The sequence below is a fragment of the Aquarana catesbeiana genome, linkage group LG12, assembly GCF_042186555.1.
Source record: "Aquarana catesbeiana isolate 2022-GZ linkage group LG12, ASM4218655v1, whole genome shotgun sequence".
In the NCBI taxonomy this organism is placed as follows: Eukaryota; Metazoa; Chordata; class Amphibia; order Anura; family Ranidae; genus Aquarana; species Aquarana catesbeiana.
The window spans coordinates 66049507-66054506 of NC_133335.1; the positions used below are offsets into that span (position 1 = coordinate 66049507).

General features: G+C 45.6%; 12 non-coding genes across 12 annotated transcripts; all 12 read left to right on the forward strand.

The window, feature by feature from the left end:
- The first annotated feature begins 731 nt into the window (after nt 1-731).
- Nucleotides 732-814, forward strand: TRNAL-CAG (transfer RNA leucine (anticodon CAG)). The gene has a single exon. It is a non-coding gene; the product is annotated as a tRNA-Leu (tRNA).
- Nucleotides 815-913: 99 nt separating this feature from the next.
- Nucleotides 914-986, forward strand: TRNAT-UGU (transfer RNA threonine (anticodon UGU)). The gene has a single exon. It is a non-coding gene; the product is annotated as a tRNA-Thr (tRNA).
- Nucleotides 987-1442: 456 nt separating this feature from the next.
- Nucleotides 1443-1525, forward strand: TRNAL-CAG (transfer RNA leucine (anticodon CAG)). The gene has a single exon. It is a non-coding gene; the product is annotated as a tRNA-Leu (tRNA).
- A 99-nt stretch (nt 1526-1624) lies between these two features.
- On the forward strand, nt 1625-1697 carry TRNAT-UGU (transfer RNA threonine (anticodon UGU)). The gene has a single exon. It is a non-coding gene; the product is annotated as a tRNA-Thr (tRNA).
- A 457-nt stretch (nt 1698-2154) lies between these two features.
- TRNAL-CAG (transfer RNA leucine (anticodon CAG)) lies at nt 2155-2237 on the forward strand. The gene has a single exon. It is a non-coding gene; the product is annotated as a tRNA-Leu (tRNA).
- A 98-nt stretch (nt 2238-2335) lies between these two features.
- TRNAT-UGU (transfer RNA threonine (anticodon UGU)) lies at nt 2336-2408 on the forward strand. The gene has a single exon. It is a non-coding gene; the product is annotated as a tRNA-Thr (tRNA).
- Nucleotides 2409-2898: 490 nt separating this feature from the next.
- Nucleotides 2899-2981, forward strand: TRNAL-CAG (transfer RNA leucine (anticodon CAG)). The gene has a single exon. It is a non-coding gene; the product is annotated as a tRNA-Leu (tRNA).
- Nucleotides 2982-3080: 99 nt separating this feature from the next.
- Nucleotides 3081-3153, forward strand: TRNAT-UGU (transfer RNA threonine (anticodon UGU)). Its single transcript has one exon. It is a non-coding gene; the product is annotated as a tRNA-Thr (tRNA).
- A 456-nt stretch (nt 3154-3609) lies between these two features.
- TRNAL-CAG (transfer RNA leucine (anticodon CAG)) lies at nt 3610-3692 on the forward strand. Its single transcript has one exon. It is a non-coding gene; the product is annotated as a tRNA-Leu (tRNA).
- Nucleotides 3693-3791: 99 nt separating this feature from the next.
- On the forward strand, nt 3792-3864 carry TRNAT-UGU (transfer RNA threonine (anticodon UGU)). The gene has a single exon. It is a non-coding gene; the product is annotated as a tRNA-Thr (tRNA).
- Nucleotides 3865-4321: 457 nt separating this feature from the next.
- TRNAL-CAG (transfer RNA leucine (anticodon CAG)) lies at nt 4322-4404 on the forward strand. The gene has a single exon. It is a non-coding gene; the product is annotated as a tRNA-Leu (tRNA).
- Nucleotides 4405-4502: 98 nt separating this feature from the next.
- On the forward strand, nt 4503-4575 carry TRNAT-UGU (transfer RNA threonine (anticodon UGU)). The gene has a single exon. It is a non-coding gene; the product is annotated as a tRNA-Thr (tRNA).
- Nucleotides 4576-5000: the final 425 nt, after the last annotated feature.

Below are 5000 nucleotides of genomic sequence, written 5' to 3' on the forward strand. Positions count from 1 at the left end.
GTGCACTTCTAACATAAAGTTTTGTTCTTTCATTCCAACGCATTGGAAATGGTGTAGGTAGCAAGGAATGGTGATAAGGGTAAAGCTGCTTCTATCGCAATTTCTCCATCAAGTAACCTTCAGCGGATTTATTTTACGGGCACATTAGATCAACCTGTGAGCGTCATCGGTCTCACCCAATGACAAGCATCACAGGTCAGGATGGCCGAGCGGTCTAAGGCGCTGCGTTCAGGTCGCAGTCTCCCCTGGAGGCTTGGCGACTGTATCTCACATAGCAGCGTCATAAGAATTTTTCCCCAAAGTCCCAAGGAAACGTTAGGGTGGAAACGTTCGAAGGCCTCTAGATTAGGAAATCAAAACGTTAGGACGACTTGATTTTCCAGAGATCTTGAATTAGACAATATCTACTAGAAACACCCACTTTCTAATTCTGCATCCAAGGAAAAGTGCACTTGAAGCAAACGGCCATCTCTTGTTAACAGCAAGATGCTTGTTTTCTGAGCGTGCACTTCTAACATCCAGTTTTGTTCTTTCATTCCAACGCATTGGAAATGATGTAGGTAGCAAGGAATGGTGATAAGGGTAAAGCTGCTTCTATCGCAATTTCTCCATCAAGTAACCTTCAGCGGATTTATTTTACGGGCACATTAGATCAACCTGTGAGCGTCATCGGTCTCACATTAGATCAACCTGTGAGCGTCGTCGGTCTCACCCAATGACAAGCATCACAGGTCAGGATGGCCGAGCGGTCTAAGGCGCTGCGTTCAGGTCGCAGTCTCCCCTGGAGGCGTGGGTTCGAATCCCACTTCTGACAGCTTTTAAGCTTTTCTTTGCTTGCATTTACATTTTTCAGCTCGTCTACCGCTGAACCTCTAGTACAAAAAAAGAACTTGTGTTCAATGCTGACAAAAAGGGCTCCATAGCTCAGGGGTTAGAGCACTGGTCTTGTAAACCAGGGGTCGCGAGTTCAAATCTCGCTGGGGCCTTTCTGCAAAGCTTGGCGACTGTATCTCACATAGCAGCGTCATAAGAATTGTTCCCCAAAGTCCCAAGGAAACGTTAGGGTGGAAATGTTCGAAGGCCTCTAGATTAGGAAATCAAAACGTTAGGACGACTTGACTTTCCAGAGATCTTGAATTAGACAATATCTACTAGAAACACCCACTTTCTAATTCTGCATCCAAGGAAAAGTGCACTTGAAGCAAACGGCCATCTCTTGTTAACAGCAAGATGCTTGTTTTCTGAGCGTGCACTTCTAACATCCAGTTTTGTTCTTTCATTCCAACGCATTGGAAATGATGTAGGTAGCAAGGAATGGTGATAAGGGTAAAGCTGCTTCTATCGCAATTTCTCCATCAAGTAACCTTCAGCGGATTTATTTTACGGGCACATTAGATCAACCTGTGAGCGTCGTCGGTCTCACCCAATGACAAGCATCACAGGTCAGGATGGCCGAGCGGTCTAAGGCGCTGCGTTCAGGTCGCAGTCTCCCCTGGAGGCGTGGGTTCGAATCCCACTTCTGACAGCTTTTAAGCTTTTCTTTGCTTGCATTTACATTCTTCAGCTCGTCTACCGCTGAACCTCGAGTACAAAAAAAGAACTTGTGTTCAATGCTGACAAATAGGGCTCCATAGCTCAGGGGTTAGAGCACTGGTCTTGTAAACCAGGGGTCGCGAGTTCAAATCTCGCTGGGGCCTTTGCTGCAAAGCTTGGCGACTGTATCTCACATAGCAGCGTCATAAGAATTTTTCCCCAAAGTCCCAAGGAAACGTTAGGGTGGAAACGTTCGAAGGCCTCTAGATTAGGAAATCAAAACGTTAGGACAACTTGACTTTCCAGAGATCTTGAATTAGACAATATCTACTAGAAACACCCACTTTCTAATTTTGCATCGAAGGAAAAGTGCACTTGAAGCAAACGGCCATCTCTTGTTAACAGCAAGATGCTGGTTTTCTGAGCGTGCTCTTCTAACATCCAGTTTTGTTCTTTCATTCCAACGCATTGGAAATGATGTAGGTAGCAAGGAATGGTGATAAGGGTAAAGCTGCTTCTATCGCAATTTCTCCATCAAGTAACCTTCAGCGGATTTATTTTACGGGCACATTAGATCAACCTGTGAGCGTCGTCGGTCTCACCCAATGACAAGCATCACAGGTCAGGATGGCCGAGCGGTCTAAGGCGCTGCGTTCAGGTCGCAGTCTCCCCTGGAGGCGTGGGTTCGAATCCCACTTCTGACAGCTTTTAAGCTTTTCTTTGCTTGCATTTACATTCTTCAGCTCGTCTACCGCTGAACCTCTAGTACAAAAAAAAACTTGTGTTCAATGCTGACAAAAAGGGCTCCATAGCTCAGGGGTTAGAGCACTGGTCTTGTAAACCAGGGGTCGCGAGTTCAAATCTCGCTGGGGCCTTTGCTGCAAAGCTTGGCGACTGTATCTCACATAGCAGCGTCATAAGAATTTTTCCCCAAAGTCCCAAGGAAACGTTAGGGTGGAAACGTTCGAAGGCCTCTAGATTAGGAAATCAAAACGTTAGGACAACTTGACTTTCCAGAGATCTTGAATTAGACAATATCTACTAGAAACACCCACTTTCTAATTCTGCATCCAAGGAAAAGTGCACTTGAAGCAAACGGCCATCTCTTGTTAACAGCAAGATGCTTGTTTTCTGAGCGTGCACTTCTAACATCCAGTTTTGTTCTTTCATTCCAACGCATTGGAAATGATGTAGGTAGCAAGGAATGGTGATAAGGGTAAAGCTGCTTCTATCGCAATTTCTCCATCAAGTAACCTTCAGCGGATTTATTTTACGGGCACATTAGATCAACCTGTGAGCGTCATCGGTCTCACATTAGATCAACCTGTGAGCGTCGTCGGTCTCACCCAATGACAAGCATCACAGGTCAGGATGGCCGAGCGGTCTAAGGCGCTGCGTTCAGGTCGCAGTCTCCCCTGGAGGCGTGGGTTCGAATCCCACTTCTGACAGCTTTTAAGCTTTTCTTTGCTTGCATTTACATTTTTCAGCTCGTCTACCGCTGAACCTCTAGTACAAAAAAAGAACTTGTGTTCAATGCTGACAAAAAGGGCTCCATAGCTCAGGGGTTAGAGCACTGGTCTTGTAAACCAGGGGTCGCGAGTTCAAATCTCGCTGGGGCCTTTCTGCAAAGCTTGGCGACTGTATCTCACATAGCAGCGTCATAAGAATTGTTCCCCAAAGTCCCAAGGAAACGTTAGGGTGGAAATGTTCGAAGGCCTCTAGATTAGGAAATCAAAACGTTAGGACGACTTGACTTTCCAGAGATCTTGAATTAGACAATATCTACTAGAAACACCCACTTTCTAATTCTGCATCCAAGGAAAAGTGCACTTGAAGCAAACGGCCATCTCTTGTTAACAGCAAGATGCTTGTTTTCTGAGCGTGCACTTCTAACATCCAGTTTTGTTCTTTCATTCCAACGCATTGGAAATGATGTAGGTAGCAAGGAATGGTGATAAGGGTAAAGCTGCTTCTATCGCAATTTCTCCATCAAGTAACCTTCAGCGGATTTATTTTACGGGCACATTAGATCAACCTGTGAGCGTCGTCGGTCTCACCCAATGACAAGCATCACAGGTCAGGATGGCCGAGCGGTCTAAGGCGCTGCGTTCAGGTCGCAGTCTCCCCTGGAGGCGTGGGTTCGAATCCCACTTCTGACAGCTTTTAAGCTTTTCTTTGCTTGCATTTACATTCTTCAGCTCGTCTACCGCTGAACCTCGAGTACAAAAAAAGAACTTGTGTTCAATGCTGACAAATAGGGCTCCATAGCTCAGGGGTTAGAGCACTGGTCTTGTAAACCAGGGGTCGCGAGTTCAAATCTCGCTGGGGCCTTTGCTGCAAAGCTTGGCGACTGTATCTCACATAGCAGCGTCATAAGAATTTTTCCCCAAAGTCCCAAGGAAACGTTAGGGTGGAAACGTTCGAAGGCCTCTAGATTAGGAAATCAAAACGTTAGGACAACTTGACTTTCCAGAGATCTTGAATTAGACAATATCTACTAGAAACACCCACTTTCTAATTTTGCATCGAAGGAAAAGTGCACTTGAAGCAAACGGCCATCTCTTGTTAACAGCAAGATGCTGGTTTTCTGAGCGTGCTCTTCTAACATCCAGTTTTGTTCTTTCATTCCAACGCATTGGAAATGATGTAGGTAGCAAGGAATGGTGATAAGGGTAAAGCTGCTTCTATCGCAATTTCTCCATCAAGTAACCTTCAGCGGATTTATTTTACGGGCACATTAGATCAACCTGTGAGCGTCGTCGGTCTCACCCAATGACAAGCATCACAGGTCAGGATGGCCGAGCGGTCTAAGGCGCTGCGTTCAGGTCGCAGTCTCCCCTGGAGGCGTGGGTTCGAATCCCACTTCTGACAGCTTTTAAGCTTTTCTTTGCTTGCATTTACATTCTTCAGCTCGTCTACCGCTGAACCTCTAGTACAAAAAAAAACTTGTGTTCAATGCTGACAAAAAGGGCTCCATAGCTCAGGGGTTAGAGCACTGGTCTTGTAAACCAGGGGTCGCGAGTTCAAATCTCGCTGGGGCCTTTGCTGCAAAGCTTGGCGACTGTATCTCACATAGCAGCGTCATAAGAATTTTTCCCCAAAGTCCCAAGGAAACGTTAGGGTGGAAACGTTCGAAGGCCTCTAGATTAGGAAATCAAAACGTTAGGACAACTTGACTTTCCAGAGATCTTGAATTAGACAATATCTACTAGAAACACCCACTTTCTAATTCTGCATCCAAGGAAAAGTGCACTTGAAGCAAACGGCCATCTCTTGTTAACAGCAAGATGCTTGTTTTCTGAGCGTGCACTTCTAACATCCAGTTTTGTTCTTTCATTCCAACGCATTGGAAATGATGTAGGTAGCAAGGAATGGTGATAAGGGTAAAGCTGCTTCTATCGCAATTTCTCCATCAAGTAACCTTCAGCGGATTTATTTTACGGGCACATTAGATCAACCTGTGAGCG